Source organism: Sarcophilus harrisii, chromosome 3 (assembly GCF_902635505.1).
Source record: "Sarcophilus harrisii chromosome 3, mSarHar1.11, whole genome shotgun sequence".
Classification (NCBI taxonomy): domain Eukaryota; kingdom Metazoa; phylum Chordata; class Mammalia; order Dasyuromorphia; family Dasyuridae; genus Sarcophilus; species Sarcophilus harrisii.
In genome coordinates, this window is record NC_045428.1 from 84838203 (window position 1) to 84858207 (window position 20005).

General features: G+C 36.5%; 1 pseudogene; it reads right to left on the reverse strand.

Moving 5' to 3' along the window:
* Positions 1-4416: 4416 nt before the first annotated feature.
* LOC111720042 lies at positions 4417-6222 on the reverse strand (annotated as a pseudogene).
* Positions 6223-20005: the final 13783 nt, after the last annotated feature.

A 20005-nucleotide genomic window follows, 5' to 3' on the forward strand; every position in this document is an offset into this window, starting at 1 on the left:
TGATTCCAAAAAGCTTTCCTCAATGGCAGCAGCCTTCAATGATGTTAGGGATCCTTTTCTAGACTCAGTACTATATTGTAGAAAGAGCTTAGAACCTAGACCAAAGACTTGACTTTGAAGCCTGGCTTTGCTTCTTCCTAGAGGGCTGGCACCATTTTATATGAATTTTTTTATCCTTAGCACCTAGAATAATTCTCTATATCTACAAAGGTGCTCAAGAATAGCTTGCTATTTAGGATTATGATTATATAATTCCTTTGCTAGAGCTTAACCTAGGAGTTTGGTAGTAGTGGTAAATGATGATAGGACTCTGAGGAACTAAAGAATATGTAAAGAATATTCTTTAGAATATTCATAATAATATATATTAAGGAATATGAAAATATATACAGAATATAATATATGACATAATATATGTATAATAATATATAATATATGTATATAATAATATATGACATAATATATGTAATATATAAAGAATATAATACTCCTATTATAGGCTACACTTTCTGTACTTGGGACAATATGAGCCAGAAGGTGGGATAGTCTGAAAGGTACAGTGAGGCTGTACCTGACTGTTGTTTGATTGTTTAGTTGTTGTTCTTCATGAGCAAGGTCTGGCTAGAAGTATATCCATGCAGAGATTTCTAGAACAAGAGAGAAGCTAGACACCAGAGCAAGAGTTGATCCCAGACCCATAAGGGGACACTGTGGTGGGAACAGGTGCCCAATGGCAGATTTACTGTTCACTTCTGGTTAACAGATCCAGGACAGACTGAGGAAGGTATGTGCCCAGGGATGGTGTCCAGAGGTAGGGGGTGGAAGCAGGCCCTAGGAGGTATACCAAGAGATGAACAGTTCCAGAAACAAGCAGCAGCTGTGTGGCTCAGAGTCTAGGAGCAAGGCAGGGTCTCAGTTTCCAACTTTAAGCCCAGCCTGAGGCTTTCTGAGAAATAACCATGGCAGGAATCCCAGACCAAAGCAGAGGCTATAGCTCTGTCACATTGGACCAGAAGGGCTTCCCAGGTGGCTGACAGTGGCTGAGTCCAACAGCAGCTCAGACCCAAACTCACATCAGCAATTTGTAAAGTTCAGAGCAGGAGAGCAGTATTCAGACTTTATATGCTAGATCAGACCACTTTGGGAGCACTAAAAACTTGCAGGTCTCCAACCTGAGCTGTCCCTGAGGTCCTAAAAACCCACAAGAAAACAGCATAGATGCAGTCCAGACCTTCCCCCCAGAAATGTACAAAACACAGCTATAATATTGTCTAAAGTCATGAAGTAGGGAAAATGATCAAAGAGAAAAATAATCCCCCCATAAAAAGTTATATGGTAACAAAGACAATCAAGAAGCAAACCTAGGAGAGAATAGCTCCAAAATATTTACAAGCAAAGTTTCAAGGGAAAACATGGGGTGGGCATAAGTTCAAAAGTTTAAAATGATTTTTGATAAATGAAATAAGAGCAGTAAAGAAAAAAATTGGAAACTATATAACTATGGAAGTAAGGATTGAAAAGCTATTAGATAACTATTTGGATATGTATACTTATATTGTATTTAATTTATACTTTAATTATTTAACATGTATTGGTCAACCTGCCATCTGGGGGAGAGGGTGGGGGGAAGAAGGGGAAAAATTGGAACAAAAGGTTTGGCAATTGTCAGTCCTGTAAAATTACTCATGCATATAACTTGTAAATAAAAAGCTATAATTAAAAAAAAAAAAGAAAACCTATTAGAATAGATTGGCACAAGAGATAGACAATTTTTCTCAAATTCCCTGAAAATAAGAATGGATCAAATAGAAGCCAATCACTACTTGACAAGAAATACTAAAAATAAAATCAAAAGACTAAAAAAAGAGAGAGAAAAAATGTAAGGTATCTCACAGCAAACACTGACTTGGAACACAGATCAAGGAGATCTGGACTATCTAAATGTCATGACCAAGAAAAAATAAAAAGAGCCTAGATATTATATTTTGATAAATCTTAAAGGAAAACATTCCAGATCTTTTAGAATCAGAGGACAAAGTCTAAAAAAAAAGCTACTGGTTGCCTACTGAAAGAAATTCCAAAACAAAAAGTCCCAGGAACATTCTAGTAACAATCCAGATCTTCTAGCCTCTGAAAAAATAAGTATTGCAACAACCACAGTGGAAGAATCAAGTATTGAGAAGCCATAGTCTGGATCATACATGATGGAGTAATCTTTACTGTGAAGGGATAATAAGCTTGGAATTTAATATTTCAGTAGGCAAAGAATATTGAGTTACAGCCAAGAATAGTTTACTGGGCAAAACTGAGTTTAATCCTATGAGGAAAATGGATTTTTAATGAAATATAAAACTTCCAATAATTTGTGAAAAGGGTAAAACTGTAGAACCTTTGAAGTTCAAACAGGAATTAAATGAAACATAAAAAGATAAAAATAAATGAACTATAAAGAACTTAAACAGTGATAAATTGCATTCTAATATGGAGAACCTCTCTAAACTCTATTCTCTATAGGGCATAATTGAAGTTTAATTAAACAAAGCCTAATAGTGGTCTTGATGATCTTAAGAATGAAAAGAGAAAGGAAGAGAAATATAAGAGGGGAAATGGGGAAGGAAGAGGAATGTTAGGGAAAATTATCTTGCATGAGGATGCACAATTAGAAGTCGATACAAATAAGGAGGGGGTAGGAAGGACCAGCAATGTTTAAACAGAATTTTTATCTGAATTAGTCAAAGGAAAGAAGAGCACACAAACATACACACACACACGCACACCTGTTTTTCCAGACTTTGCCTCCATGCCTTAGTTTCTCTCCCTTACTAGAACTTCCCTACGTACCTGAGACCTCCTCACCTTTTGCCATTGCCAGTCTCCTTCTGTCATTGCTCTGTTCTTTGTGAGGCCTCTATTTTGGGGAGGCAAAAAAGACCAACCAACTTTCATTACTTTCCTGGCTCTGCTCTTCCTAGCTTGATCAGTACCTTCCTGCTCTGTGGCCCCCTTCCCCTTTCAGCTTCCTTCTAACTGTTGTCTTCCCCCATTAGAATGAAAGCCTTAAAGTCTTAAACTTTTTGCTTGCACATAATAAATGCTTGTTGACTTGCCTCCAAACTAAACTGTGATTTCTTGTCTCTGTGACTTTGTTCATATTGTTCACTCTCCCTGGGGAGGCCCTCACTCCCTCTTTTCACCTGCTAAATTCCAATCTATCCTTAAGGTTCAGTTTAAATGCTATAAACTCTCTCTTTTTCTTACTAGTGGATGATTCTCCCTTCTTCCCCCAATCAACTTGAGCATCAAAGGTTAGTTTTCACATCTTTGATGCATTTTCTATCATATTATAATTATCTATGTTATCTATTTAGACACATACTACTGAAATATGAACTCCGTGAAGGCAAGGACCATGTCTCATCTAAACTTTCCATTTCCTTTTCTACCTAACATGATGCCCTAGTCACAAAAATTGAGTAATAAATGTTTGTTGAATTGAGTCCTTAGAGAATCATAGAATAAATCATGTAACCGAGGAATAGAAAGCATCTTGAAGGATATTTGGTCCAGAAGTGTCAACACATACTTGCAGTAGTAACACCTCTGAGTGCAGCTCAGATTAAAATGTAGTTGGGGAATATTTAACAAATTTTTAACAATATTTAACAAAATAAATGGAAAAATTTAACAATATTTAACAAAATAAATATAGAATATAGATAATATTGCTACATCATTTTCCAAGTCAATATGCGGCCACAGGGATCCTCATGTTTGGTTTAGTGTTTCCATTTTTATTGTTTAACGTCACTGATCTAGTCCAATCTTCTTCCCCTTTTTTAAGAAATGAAGTAACGGAGGCCCAGTGTATTAGATAACTTTTCCAAGATCATACAGCAGAATCAGGTTCTAAACTTAGATCCTCGGTTTCAAATCCATACTCCTTCCATTATTTCCTACTGTTCCTTAATCTCTATTCATGACCCTGAATATGTTCTCTCCCATGGTTTTACCCTGACAGGTCATAAGGGATCTCTAAGCCCTCTTCTCAGGGAACTGGAATGTGGCAAGTCAACTGAAATGGAAGTAGCTAGAGCTTGGCTCTGACCCTGAGTAACTGTAACTTAAGAAGTTTGGACAAGTCTGTCACAACAGTGTCCAGAGTCAGGGAGACCTCTTCTTCTTTTCTATAGCTCTGACAAGTGAGAAAAATTCCATCTGATTTCTTGCTGTATTTATGCTATTGAGGCAAACCACAAGTGCTACATCAGCGGTCCCAACACTGTGTCTAATTCTGTTGAAGCTGTTGGCCAACTAGTGTTCTGCATTGTTCTCACTAATTATATATATTGTTGTTTTCAAATGGTCTTCCCCTCTAATCGTGTTTATTTTTTAGAGTGGAAAATAACCAGCCCCATTCTATCCATGTGCAAGTCATTATTCTCAATTTCTGCATTTTTGCTATATTAGATTTTTATTGAATTTTATTGCTTCTCTGAAACAAAATGCAGAGTATATAAACAAGATGTCATTTCTGTGGAAACCAGTTTACAAATTAAAATCGGTGGAAATGTTACTGGTAGATTTTGCTCTTCTTAGAGTTTAAATGAAGACACTGAAGAAATTCAAAGATAACTTTTATGGCCTTCAGATTTATAAGCATTGGAAATGTAATTTAGAGGCTTTTCTAGGATTGAATGGACATCTGGTATCATTATTTTTGTTTTGCTATATGTTTATTTTATTTTAAATTTTCTGGAGCAAAAGAAGATTTATATATGAATGGATGCAAAGTATAGTGGGAGAACAAGGAAGACAACATATAAAATGACTAGAACAATGCAAATGGAAAAGACTCATAAAACAATTCACACAGAATATTGTGAAATGATAATGACCTAGCCTGGCCTCAAGGAAGACTTTTAAGAAGTGCAAATTACTCACTATTCCCACTTCTTTGTAGATGGTTGCTGTCCACTTTCATTGGCAAAAACAGCACAAAGGATATTGTTTGTGAATTGGGATATTATCAAAGAGGAGGTAATAGAGGCTCATTTCCTTTATAACTCTTTTAAATTTAGGTTTTCTAAAGCAACATCTAAAAGCACAATAGCTCCACAGCCCATAGCACTAAAATCTGCAATTACCCACATCCTTTTTCCCTTCATTCTCATCTAGTCAGGAACTTTCTTCATACATCAAAGTGGACAGTAGAAGGTCTTGAACAAGGGGAAGCTAGATGGCACAGTGGATAGAATACTGATTTTAAAGTCAGGAGGACCCAAGTTCAAATTGGGTTCAAATATTTAACACTCACTAGCTGTGTGTCTCTGGGCAAGTCACTTAACCCCAATTGCCTCAACCAAAAAAATAAACAAATAAAACAAAACAAGAAAGTCTTGGATAAACAGGTTATGATCCGTCTGATCACTTGACATTGGCTGATACTGTTTCTGACATCTTGGGATATCTTGTAAACCTTGTAAAAAGAAATGGAGATTTGTGAATAGTTAGTTGATTGTTTTCTCTATTTGACATGTTGGTTGTTGTCAATTATGTAATTGTATTGGTGACACTGCTATATTAGTGTGCCAGGTTACATTACAGGCTGTCTCCAGCTGTTACTGTGCTGCCTGTGAATATTGTTGTTCTAGCTGCAGCTGTTGTGACTAGGAAGCCGAAGGGCCAAATAAATTGAACTATCATCCTGCAGAAAGTCTCATTCCTGATAAATGAGAAAAAAGCTCAGCAATAGGATTCTTATTGCTTCAACAGGATTCCCTATTGCTTGGAGTATATGAACTCTGCAAAAAATGGCCCTCAGTAGAACTGCTAGTAAAATGCATGTTTGATCTACTGTCCAAGGACTTTCTAAAGCCCAAGACAGAGTGAAATGCCACTCAATTCATCTATATCTCTAGGGGATCTGTGTTTATGTGTGCGATGAGCTACAAAATCATTGTGTTTATAGTCTCTTCCAGAGAATGCTGTACAGATTGGACAAATCACTTCTGTTGATTTTTCTGCATGTTCAGAACTAACATGTTCTTGAAGGGATATTTATGTATAACCCATTTTTCCACAACAGGGACAAGTAAAAGACTGTACCACATCTGTTGAGAAAGCTTCTTCACCATAATACAAATCAAAATCTACCCTTGTTAGTATATAGTGCATCAGATGGTTGGTTGTACCCCTTGTCCTTGTCATACTAATTTCTTAATAAGAGGTGCAAAAATCATAATCATTGCAAATTAAACACTTGTTTCTTCAACCTTGAAATTTTTCTTGTAAACATGCATCACAGTGAATACCTTCATGTTAAGGACAATCACTTCTTTAAGGTTTGCAAAACAATTTACAAATATGATCTCATTTTATTTACATAATAACCCTCAGAGGTAAATGCTATTCTTCCCATTTTACAGATGAGGAATGTGTGATAGACAGAGATCAATTTCCCCATGATCATACAAATAGTAAATGTCTGAGATCAATTCAAACTCAACTCTTCCTGAGTCCAGGTCCAGCTTTCTTAGCTAGCTGGCTCCACCAGTACTGTTCAGGTATAAGATCATAGATCTAGAACTGGAAGGGGCTAGTGTCTTTTTTAATAGTGTATCTAGTGTAAGCCTTTTTTTAACAGAAGAAACTGAGACCCTGGGATATGAATGTGTCAATGATAAGATTCAAATTCATGTCCTGTGACTCCAAAGCTGGCTCTCTTTCTATTGTACCACTCTTCCCCCTTTCAATGGTTTTCAGAGCAATGGTTTCAATGGCTTTCAGAGCAATGGTTTCAATGGCTTTCAAACAGCTTAGAGCTTTCCACCAACCCCAACAAGGTGTAGACCCCAGAAAAATGGATCTCAGCATTGATATTTTCAGTAACTGTGTAAGCATTGCTTTGTACTCAAGCTCTGGCTTGTGAATCCTGATTGAGCATATATAACTGGAGGCAATCCAGGAGCACTAGTAACAGTACCAAAAGACAAGTTTGTAGAATCCAGGGTCAGATATTCTTGAATTATCATGATTAAAGATAATCAAGATAGCCCAGATTGTGATTGCAGAGAAAAGCTATGCTGCATCTCATACCTGGTAAATAAACATCAGCAAAGTTTCATACCATCAGGTAGTAGAAATAGTTTCAGAACCAAGGAGAGCACCCACTGAGCACACACACACACTCACACACTCTCTCTCTCTCTCTCTCTCTCTCTCTCTCTCTCTCTCTCTCTCTCTCTCACATAGATTTTTCCTAGTTGAGATCTTTAATTTTGGGCAACTCTTGGGGCTTACCATTTGACCTCATTCATTTGTACATTCAACAAACATTTATAGCCTAGAATTTCTCATGGATCAAAGTCTCTTGGCAGCAAAAGTCCTTCAGGTGCTTAAAACAAGCTCCATTTTCCTAGGACTAAAGATTCCTTCTCTTTCACTCATATCTATAAGTTGATCAGCATCATCCAGATAGATTAGGGGTTCAGCTATTAGAAGAAAGCCTTATGGGCTTTGGAGAATGAGATTTGAGATGGGCAGTTCCCATGTTTCAAAATAAACTTAACCATCAGACTTATTCTTGGTGGCCCAATCAACCTTCTGGCTTGATGTGGGCAATCTTATTGGCAAGGATCCTGACAAATCTGGCTTATTTCTGCAATGGATTATTTTTGAAAAGCTCATCTATTTTTGATGGGGGGTGAACCTGTGATCTTATCAGAATAATATAAAATCTTATCAGAACTCCTTTTGTGAAACTCCCTCTACAGATATAGATAAGTAAATTACCATAATTATACTTTTAGGGGACTACCTAGAGTAAACTGATTAAGTAACTTGCTTATAATTACCTAACTGGCATGTGTCAAACCTTGAAACTATATCTTCTTGACTGTAGAGCCAGCTTTTTAATCTATTATACTGAACTGTCTCTCTTAAAAATAAAAACAAACAAATAAAAAGCCTGATTTATAAGTCATTCCAAAGCTTAGTTTTTCTTCCCCTAGGACTACAAAACCATGTCATTCAGTCAATTTTTGTGTCAGAAATTAAGAATTAATTTGAAGTCTCTACAATGTATTTAGGTGTTAATCCATATTGTCTTCATGGTTAATAATTCAGAGTACCTAGTAAGTGATGCCTTACTTGGATTTGGGCAAGGCAACTCAACCTGCTAATGATTTTATAAAATGGTCTTAGGTCTTTAAGACAGCTCTCTTTTTGATTTCTTGCTTGTAATAAATGATGCAATTAGAAGAACATCACAAACTGGATAGCAAAAAAGTTAGCATAACACAGTGTTCCTATTCATACAATTGGTTGTTTTGCATTCCTGATGAACAGGCAACTGCCACCCCATATTCATTGACATCAGAGTGCTTCCCATTAGTTGTAGGCTTGGAAAGCATATTTTAAATCCTGCAGTGAAATGTTTTTGGCAGACAGTCTCAGTCAGTTATTATTAACAACACAACTAAAACAATCCCCACATCAATGCTGATTCTCAAGGGGGTCCCTGGAAGAAATGTTGGAGGCTAGAGTTCAAGTACTCTTGCAAAAGCAAATCATCTTCAAATCACTCACAACCTTTGTATTTTAAGTAAATAAAGTAGTACTTGATGAAGACTTTTCTGGCTTCCTCTTACATCTTTCATTAATGTGAAATTTTTGGAGACCATAACTGAGCCATGACTTAACCTCACAGGGAATCTCTCAGTTGTAAAGGTTCTTTTAAAGAATCCCACAAGAATACAGCCAACTCCCAATTATCTCTGCTAATGGGCAGTTGTAATCACATAGATGAATATAGTTTTCAGATCATTTCCAAGCCTCATTTAGTGAATATTTTCCACTTCCTACTCCATCAGTCTTGTAATGAGCTACACAGTTCACTGATTTGGATTTCAACTTTCTTTCATAGCCTGTGGTAGTTGTATTGATGGAAAGAGAAGCAGTCAATAACTAAGGAACAAGAGGGACAAAGAGAAGAACAAGGTACTGGGGAAACTCTCAAAAATAGCTATTGGGTTGTTTGGGTTGGTGGAAACAAAAAAGACATGATCCTTGGTTTCAGCGACATACAAAAACTTAAATTTGGAGTTATCTTGTGGGGATAATAATCATCACTGATATTTCCATTAAATGAGTACAATATTCAGTCTTTGACCTTCCCAGGTCATTTCTACAGTTTCCCCAGATCATTTCTATATTTTTCCTTGATCCACTTCACTTATGCTTTTAATGAGGATAAACTCCTTTTTACTTTCTTTCCTCAGGAAGGAAATGTTTGTCTCTCAAGGACAGAAACTTGAGAGAGCTAATTGTATGGACACAAATACATGGATGAATGTATTTTAATGGATTCTTTTAATCCATTAAATGGATTGGGTATGACAAGGGTTGTAGAAACTAAAAAAACAAATAAACAAGATTTGGCAATCGTATAAATATGGCACTAAGATTGCAAATCTGGGAGACTAGAAAGATTGTGGTACCCTTGATAGAAAAAGAGAAGTTTGAAAAGGAAAATGGAGAGAAAAAAGGAAAGGGAAGTTTAAAAGAAGGGTGAGTTTTGGGAGGAAAGAACATAAAGAGATCTGCAATGCAGACTGCAACCTATCTTTGCCTACTCATACAGTCTGACTCAGTCTATCCTATCCAAAATATAAAGGTGGGACAGCCAGACCCACACCAGTCAGGGGCCTTGTTCAAAGGACCATGGTTTCAAGGGATACCCACCCAAAGCCGCAAGAGCATGAGCTGGGCATGAATGGATGAATTCTTTTAAAACTTGGTACAAATTCTTTTTGCATAATTGTCTTCATGATTATTAAAAATCCTTAGAATAGTGCTTGTGTTTGGAGTAAATAGCTGATTTAATCTGAGAAATGCAGATTCATCTATAATATACTTCCCAACTTCTCAATGCATATATGTGTATTCATACACACATAGGCATATATTATAGACATATACACACATCTATATATCTATCTAAATTGATATCAATATCTATATCTAGCTAGCTAAATCTATAGCTAGCTAGCTAGCTATCTAAATAAACATATAAATTTGACTCAATAAATGACTTGTGTATATTTGAATGAAGTAACTTATTTTTTTGGTGCCTTAGGTATCACACAGGTAACAGAGGTGAACTATTTATTTCTTTAAGAAGAAAAAGTTTTCCTTACTTTGAAGATATTGGAAAGGAATAGTATATAAAATGTGTCAGTCCTTATTTTGATGGACATGTGATCTCATCAATGTGGGCATGCAATGTGATGCAGATTGCAATCTCATAGTGTGCAGCTCCAATCTAAGGTTTTCATAGACCACCAAAGGATTTCCATAGTATTCTGGAGACCTTGGACTAGATCTTTTCATATTGTGTGGGTACCAAGGAAGTGTCAACTGTCTGTTAGTTATCCTGTATTTTTTCTACCTGGCTAACCCACTTCATACCTTTAATTGATCACACCTTTTATTGATAGTATTTTTACCCTGATTCTCTTTTGCAGTTCTTCATTGGTTCAATGCTGCAGCTTGATCATTCCCATCAGGTGTCTCTTCATTGCCTCTCAGGTGACCTGAAACTACAGTTTATTGGAGATTGTGGTATTTTGTCTTTTGTAGGAATTTAATATTACTGGAAGAATATTGACTTTAAAGATATTGGTTTCAGGGTAAAGTTAGGGACTTATTAAAAACAACTCACAATTTCTCTTTTCTTCTTGATTTATTATTTGTAATGTCTTCCCAAGATGTATGTATTTATAAGCCAAACAATTAGGGCTGTCTATGTAACCATATAATAATCATTTTCTAATTGATTAGATTTTTCCTCTTTGATTTTTGTTATTGTTGTTCAATTGTTTCAATTGTGTCCATTTCTTTGGGACCCCATTTGGATTTTCTTGGCAAAGAAACTGAAGTGGTTTGCCATGTCCTTCTCTAGCTCATTTTATAGATGAGGAAACTGAGGTAAACAGTGTTAAATAACCTCCCCAGAGTCAAATACCTATCTGAGACTAGATTTGAAGTCAGGAATACAAGTCTTCCTGACTCCAGGCCCTGAATTCTTCACTGGACCACCTACCTATCCCAATTCAGTAACTTTTGGGGCATAGTTCCAAGTTGTTTTCCAGAATAGCTAGATCAATTCACACCTCCACCAACAGTGCATTAATGTGTCTATTTTTCTGCTGTTGTATTCTTTGTATTTTAGACACATGTTTGCCAGAAACACTTTTTATGCATTTAACATCATTCTAAATCCAAGCATTTCTAGCTTGATGAGAGAAATATCCAAACTGGCATAATTCCTCCATGTTCTCAGATATATCTCTATTTCAAGATACTTTGAGATATTATTTATAGGAATCTTGAAAAAGAAAAAAATTATATGTTAAGATAAATACAATGTTAGGTTAATATACCAGCATGATCAGTACTCAATTCCTTTCTTAACCATTCCCTTCAAAGACTACACGATGCTTCTCCCAGCAATTATTTCTATCCTATCTGAATGCAAAAGGGTAAATTATAGCCTTTAGGGGATGGATAAGGCAACTATCTTAATAAGACAAAAGATATTCCATGTCTAAAGTTTAGTTTCCAACCTTAATGTCTATAAAGTGATAGGAGAAATATTTATTTCCTAGTATCCTAATTAAAATAAAAAGTAGGTTTTTAAATATGATTGGGGTGATGATATTAATTTTGAATCAGTTCTTACTATTGCATGTTTTCCTACTATTTGGTCACTAAAGGAGAATCTTACAGATAGATACCAACAGTTATGTTAGTGTTTATCAATGACTTAAAAATTATGTGATTCTTTGTCCCCTCTCCCTAAAACCAATGTGCAATCCTCCAGAGGATTCATTTTTCTGAGGATACAGTTTATCAACTTGCAATCAACTTTCTGATAACTCATTAGAATAATGAAAATATTGCCACAATGTTGCTTTCTCTTTGACCATACACAAAGAAGGAAGACATTTGAAAACAAAAGGTCATAAATATTGATTTGGTCCTCCAAGCAGGAAATAATTAACTGTACCTGCAGCAGCAGTAGCATCATGTACCCAGAAAGCATTATTCATCTTGAGATTTTCTCAAGTTTCCCTATTTCCCATGTCATCATAATCTGATCTTCCTTTTCAAAAGCATTTATCTTTGGCTTTTGTAAGCATCATGCTGTGGTGCTCTCCTTTATGTGAAATACAGTATTTATACATATTAGTGTCTCATTTCGTGACTGTACCTGCTATTTAAGGCTAGAAAGCCAGATAGCAAGGAAGTATTCTGCTCCTGCACTTTGTGTGGTATTCATCTGTGTGCTGTTTGTCTTTGCCTACCAGGCTGAGCTGGAATGTTAACTGCTACTTTGAGGGGGAATCCAATCTAGAAGAACAGGTCATTGCATTCAGGCAAGTGAAGGTAGAGTGATTATTGGCCTTCACAATAGCCTTTTCAAAATAGTACAAATTAGCATTTTCCTGATGGGTCCTTTGTGGGGTTTCTATTATTTAAAGTGGTTTTGGGGTTAAAGTAGAAAATGGGTCATCTCACCAGAGGTCATCATATGGTTTTTCTCCAACCTGAAAACACCAGTCTTCCATACATTATCTCCCAGTACTTCTCTGCTCTGCCTCCTTTTTCCTTTGGGCAGTTTCCTAACTTCTCCCTTTCTGACCTGAGTGAAGGTCTCTTTGGATAGGTATAAACCAATCTACAGCTGAGTATCCACAGCAGCAATTCTACAGGAATGATTGGAAATTGTTCTTCCCCTCCACGTCAAGTAACATCCCTATCTCCTATGCCCAGCTCATGCTCTTGCGGCTTTGGGTGGGTATCCCTTGAAACCATGGTCCTTTGAACAAGGCCCCTGACTGGTGTGGGTCTGGCTGTCCCACCTTTATATTTTGGATAGGATAGACTGAGTCAGACTGTATGAGTAGGCAAAGATAGGTTGCAGTCTGCATTGCAGATCTCTTTATGTTCTTTCCTCCCAAAACTCACCCTTCTTTTAAACTTCCCTTTCCTTTTTTCTCTCCATTTTCCTTTTCAAACTTCTCTTTTTCTATCAAGGGTACCACAATCTTTCTAGTCTCCCAGATTTGCAATCTTAGTGCCATATTTATACGATTGCCAAATCTTGTTTATTTGTTTTTTTAGTTTCTACAACCCTTGTCATACCCAATCTTCTTTCTCTTCATAGGCTACCACTTTAGTGCAGGCCTCACTATTCCTTACCTCCCTCTCACAACAAGGTCATAAGTAATCTCCCTTACTCAAATTTCTCCCTTCTCCAATCCATTTTCCCAAAACTGTCAAAGGGTTTTCTTCTCTTTAAAAAGAAATTTTGTTGATAATTTTACTTTTACATTGACTAGCTTTTCTTCCCCCTCCTTATGCTTTTCTCCTTTCCTCTGAGTCATCTTATAACATTTTATAACAAAGAATTCTTTTAAAAAAAGGAAATGTTTAAAAAGTGCTATAGCTCTGCAAGCTGTTATTGTTTATAACTATAATATCCTTATTCCTAAAGTCTGGCTCAAGAGTATAGAAAACTTAGGTTTAAGTCCTCCCTCTGGGTAGACTGTGATCTTGGGCAAGTCACTTAACTACTTAGTGCTCTGAGTTCTTCTCCAAGACAATAAGTTAACAAAATTGCCAAACTCCATGGGTCTCAAGGACTTTCCTAATTAAGAATTCTCTATACCAATGAAATCATAAATGCCATATCCACCACTGTATGTGTGTGTGTGTATGTGTATGAATGTTCCTATATTTATGGGCAGCTAAGTGGCACAATGGATAGAATGCAGACCAGGAGATAGAAGAGTTATCTACCTGAGTTCAAATCTGACCTCAGACGTTTCCTAGCTGTGTGATCCTGGCCAAGTCACTTAACACTGTTTGCCTCAGTTTCATCATCTGTAAAATTAACTGGAGAAGAAAATAGCAAAGTACTCCAGTATCTCTGTCAAGAAAACCCCAAATGGATTCACAATGAATCAGATACAACTGGAAGTGATTGAACAATATCCATTCCTAGAACTCTTTACTTTTCCCTTCCTCTTCACTTTGAAATCTAACCATAAATAATTATTTACAGAGCAACATATTCAAACAGACATAGAGAGGTGGTCAAATACTATCAAAAAAATTCTGGGATTCATGGAAACTGAATCTGGATGATGACTCTGTAATACCTGTGTGAACTTGGGTCTGAGTCTCAATATCTTCTCTGTAAAATGATGTGCTTGGACCAGGTGTTTTTCCTTATTTTTCCTTCTTTCTCTACAGTTATAATAATAATAATTTAATTAGCCTCTTTGGGCCAGAGAATGTAGACTATCTGAGTTCAGAGAAAATAGAGGAGATTCACTGAGAACTTGCAGCTAACAACCTACATGTTCATTGCCTCCAACTATGTCTGTATGTGTTGTTGTTATTGTTGTATCCAACTCTTCATGAGCACATGGGCCATTACTCCTTTCATCTTCCTCTCTCTCTCAAAGTTTGTCTGAATTCATATTGGTTTTTTCCATGATACCACCTATCCATTGCATCCTCCATTGCCTTATTTTCTTTTTGTCTTCAATCTTTCCCAACATTAGGGTCTTTTTCAGTGAGTCCTGTCTTCTCATTATGTGGCCATAGTATTTAAGCTTCAGCTTTAGTATTGCCTTTCAATGACTAATCTGAATTGATTTTTTCAATTATTAACTGATTTGACTTCCTTGCTGCCCAAGAGACTCTTAAAGATCTTCTCCAAAACCACAATTTGAATGTGTTGACTGTTGTGCTCAGCTTTCCATAGAGTTCCAACTCTCTCAGTCATATATTGCTACCGAAAAAAACCATAGCTTTGACTGTATGGACCTTTGTCAATAAGATGATAGCTCTGCTTTTTAGTACACTATACGGATTTGTCATAGCTTTTCTCCCAAGGAACAAGTGTCTTTTTTAATATCCAGATTGCAGTCATCATCTTTGATATTTGAGCCGAAGAATATAAAATCTGACATTGCTTCCATTTCTTCTTGCTCTATTTGCCAGGAAGTGATAAGACCAGTTGCCAAGATCTTTGGGGTTTTTTATGTTAAGTCTCAAGCCAGATTTTACACTTTCTTCTTTTACCCTCATCAAAAGGCTTCTTAATTTCTCTATTTTCTGCCATCAGAATGACATCATCTGCACATCCGAGATGGTTGGTATTTCTCCTGGCAATCTTCTTTCTAGTTTTTGATTAATCCATCCTGTCATTTCACATAATGTACTCCGTATTTAAATTAAATAAGGTAGCAATATACATCCTTGTTGTACTCCTTTTCCCTTAAAATAGTCAGGTATTCTGATTCTTTTTGTACAGAAAATATGATTTGGTCATTTATAAGTTTATTGTGTATCTAATTTATATTTTAATATATTTAACATCTACTGGTCATCCTGCCATCTGGGGGAGGGGGTGGGGGGTAAGGTGAAAAATTGGAACAAGAGGTTTGGCAATTGTTAATGCTGTAAAGTTACCCATGCATATAACCTGTAAATAAAGGCTATTAAATAAAAAAAAAAAGTCAGGTATTCTGTTGTTTCTTGGCCCACATACAGGTTCTCAGAAGACAAGTAAGATGATCTGATATTCTCCTCTCTGAGGATTTGCCACATTTGTTGTGATCCACACAGTCAAGGATTTTAGTGTAGTCAATGAAGCAGAATATGTTTTTCTGCCTGTGTCTATATGGCATGGAATGTTCAGATGGAAAGTGAAGAATTAAATCAAACATCCAGATGTTCTTTGAGATCTGACAATGTGTAGACAACACATATGGATGGCTGACAACTTCATTTTCTCTTTTTTCCTTAAGTATGGACATAACTTAAGTGTCTCTTACAGATGATCTGAAAGAACAATGATAGCACAGGACTATGACTTTCTCCCAGAAGAGCATATCTAGGATTAGTGTTGGTGTAAGTAATATATAGAAGAATAGTCAGCTTTTGGAACTTCTCTGTTCTTGCAAAGCAGGGGAAATAATTTTCCCTTGTGTTTTGCAAATACATAAACCTCTGAAGAGCTTGCAGCCATACTTGTAGCCACTTACTCTATTATCCACAAGGACTGGAGAATAAAGCAGAATAAAATATTATTTCTTCAGCTTCTCCATGAAGCAATTGAATCCAAAAGAGGGTGAAGCATATTGCTCGTATGTTATGGAGACATGGTAAGAGTACCAATTAAGGAAAGAGAATAGACTATTTCATATATGATGTGCTCTCTCTATGTTATTAAACTCAGGCCCCATGAAAATCAACATTGTTATCTAATCTTTTAAATGGAAAAAATATTTAGAGAAATATAACTTTAAAAGCTATTTTAAAGGTTCAGAAAAGAATTTTGAGAAATTTTCTTTTTTATTAAAATTTTTGTTTTCAAAACATATGCATAGATAATTTTCAACATTCACCTTTGCAAAACCTTGTGTTCCAATTTTTCCCTCCCTTATATGGAAAGTAATCCAATATATGTTAAACATGTGCAGTTCTTCTATACATATTTCCATAATTATCATGCTGCCCAAGAAAAATAAAATCAAAAAGGGAAAAAATAAGAAAACAAAATGCAAAAAAACCCCAAAAAGGTGAAAATGTTATGTTGTGATCCACACTTAGCCCCCATAGTCCTTTCTCTGGTACAGATGGCTCTCTCCATCACAAGACCATTGGAACTGGCCTGAATCATCTCATTGTTGAAAAGAGCCACATCTGTCAGAATTGATCATCATATAATCTTGCTGTAAATGTTCTCCTGGTTCTGCTCACTTCACTTAGCATCAGCTCATGTAAGTCTCTCCAGGCTTCTTTGAAATCATCCAGCTGATCATTTCTTATAGAACAATAATATTTCATTACATTCATAAACCATAATTTATTCAGCCATTCACCAATTAATGGGCAGCCACTCAGTTTCCAGTTCCTTGCTTCTATAAAAAGAATTGCTACAAACATTTTGCACAGATAGGTCCTTTTCCCTTTATGATCTCAGAAAGGATTTTGAAAAAAAATTCACATCTTATTCTCAAAAGAAAAAATGCTGATTAATAGTGGATCCAATCAGCACCATTATATATACATGTAGCAAATGTAGCATCATTAGAAAGAGAACTATCTTCAGTGACAGCAAAACTGGGGTTATCCTGATGCTGGCATATCCTGGCTATAGGACCCTGTCTGAACATAGACTGTGTAATATACATCAGTGGAGAGAATTTCCAGAGGAGAATCCCTACAATCAAAAAATCATATATATCAAAGCAAAGGCAAAAATGACATCATCTTGGCAGTCAAAATAAAATTTTATAATATAGCTTCCTAGGTATAGCTGCTAGGACCTCTTCCACTGTCCCTCCGATACATTTTTAAAGGGTCAATATCCTTTCCAAACATTATAGCTTATAAACATTAGTTGTAGTGTTCTGTTTGGTTTTCTGGAGATCTTAGAGCAGCCTTTGTTTCAGTAGAATAATCACCACAAGAATAGCCAGGTGTAAAAGTCCAAATTCTTTATTATCTCCTTCACAATCTAGTTTTTCTTGCCTGGAGCCCGGGCTAGCTTTTTTGGAGGCCTCCCAGAATCTTGTTTTCTGTGGAGAAGCAAAGGAGGAGAGCCTGCCACCACGGTGATGTGAGATGGAATTAATCTGTCTGGCTGAGTTTGTCCCAGCTTATATGCTCTATTATAATTAAATCATTTATAGTATACTGAGTATAAACTAAGCATTATATCACTAGGGAACCATTATTTGTTGTAAAATTAAATCAATCATACTAAACTAGAGAACTAGTAATCACCATGCTATACTAGATAACCATTGTATTATCAATTCCACTTAGTTATCACTTTGTAAGAATCCTTGTTTCAAGAACTGAGTTCTGGCCTATAACATATCCCACTTTCTTGTTTTAGAACATAGGTGGTCATGCCCTCCATGACTTCTCAAGGAGGTGAGAACCCCAAAAAGGTGATCACGCCTTCCCTGACTCCTCAAAAAAGAGGAGAAAACACCAAAAAAGGAGGTAATCATGCCCTCCCTGATGTCTCAGGAAGGGAGATGAAAACACCAAAAGGAAATGGGGAATCAAACAAGTTAACTGGTTTCTGAAGGGTCTTACTTGAAACAGGTATACATAAGTCCATCAACATGGGAGGTATTACACAAGCACATAGTAACAGGCTAGTAGTGATGTAACAAACAACATGAATCAATATGAGGAAGTATACATGTCTGTAAGTCCCATAAATAGTCCAAAACCAATCTATTGTCCATTACTTCATGTGTCAGAGAATCCAATGATTCCTGCATGTTTTGAAGTCCTGCAATAGTCTTATCATGTCTCAGACAATTCAATGATTCCTGCTGGTTTTAAAATTCTGCAACAGTCTTATCAACATTTTTTCATCTCAGGGAATCCAATGATTCCTGCGGGTTTTGAAGTTCTGTAACAGTCTTATTATCAGCCATGCTCTTTCAGTGTCAGATGTTTCTTAGGTCTTCTCCTTTGTTTTGAGGTTTTTATCTTTTTCTGTCTCTCTCAAAGTGCTCGTTGGCACCCATCTGCTTTCTTCTCCATCTGTAGAGATACAAGCAAACCTTCTCCTCCAAGCAGTTAACCTGTCTTGTACCTTCCATTAACCACTTTCTGGATCTCTCCACATCACCTGCCAATTATATTGGAGCTGCTTGCACTGGACACTACCCTTCTGTTGGGTTAAAAAGCCTGTATTCTCCCCAATTGTACTGCCTTTCTCCCATCTGTTTGCTTCTCTGTTGATTGATCATATCAGAGTCCTGAACTTCTAAAGACTCTCTGAGTGTAATCTCACCTGCCATCACACCCCACCTGTTTTTGTTTGAGATCTTGGAGCTGGGCTCCACCTCTCATTTCCCTGGGTCGGTCTACATTCTGAGGCCCAGTGGAAGTCCTTGTTGTATTTTGAACATAGGGTTTTGAGTCTTATTCTCCCACCCTATCCTCTCACTCTATCTCTATGCCTACATTGAGCTTTCAAATGCCCTACTTTACCACATCGAAAGCACTGACAAGTCTCTCTGGAAGTCCCTTGCCAAGAGGGACCCTGTCTTCCCATGTTCTGCATCTGCACCCTGGGAATAAATGGTATTTGTGCCCACTGTAGCACAACATCTTAGGTTCTCCTTTAAAGAAGCATCCTTGTGTAGTTGCAAAATAATTCTTCTACAAACTTCATTAGCATTTTCTCTAGCAAATTGTTTTATCATTATTCCTGTTGCTGCATTTCCACCAATCATTCATGTGACAGCTGTCTGCAGATGTCCCACAAAATCAGCAAAGGATTCATTTGGACCTTGCTCTATTTTTGTGAAGGCTTCCCCTCTATCTTGTCTTCCTGGGAGGGTGCCCCATGCGTTGATAGCAGCAGCAGCAATTTGCTCATATGTTATCAAAGGGTAATTAATCTGTACTCAAAACATCTGCATACTGATGTTTACCTGCTAGTTGATCAAAGGTGACTTGTATATTAACTCCAGTTTTCCTATTTCATCGAGTTTGTATTCTACATAGTTCACTGTACTCCAAAAGCCACAAGTTTTGTCCAGATTCTAAATATGTCCTTGCTAAAGATTTCCAATCACTAGGAATTAAAATTTCATAAGTCAAATTTTCTAATACCATCTTAATATAAAGCGATGTAGCTCCATAAAGAGTACAACCCTTTTTTGAATCATTGATAATTTCCAGATCAAAAGGAGTGTATCTTCTCCTTTCTTGACCTGAAGAGTCAAACTCTTGAATAACAGAGTATGCTTCTATTAAATCAGATATAAGCTATCCTTCTTTTTTTAGCTTTAACTAGTGCTTTTGTAATTGTGTCATAGGCTGCTTCATAAGTGGTGCTGATTGTGTCACTGCCTCTCCCCCTCCTCCTTTTCCCTCCACCTATGAAGGG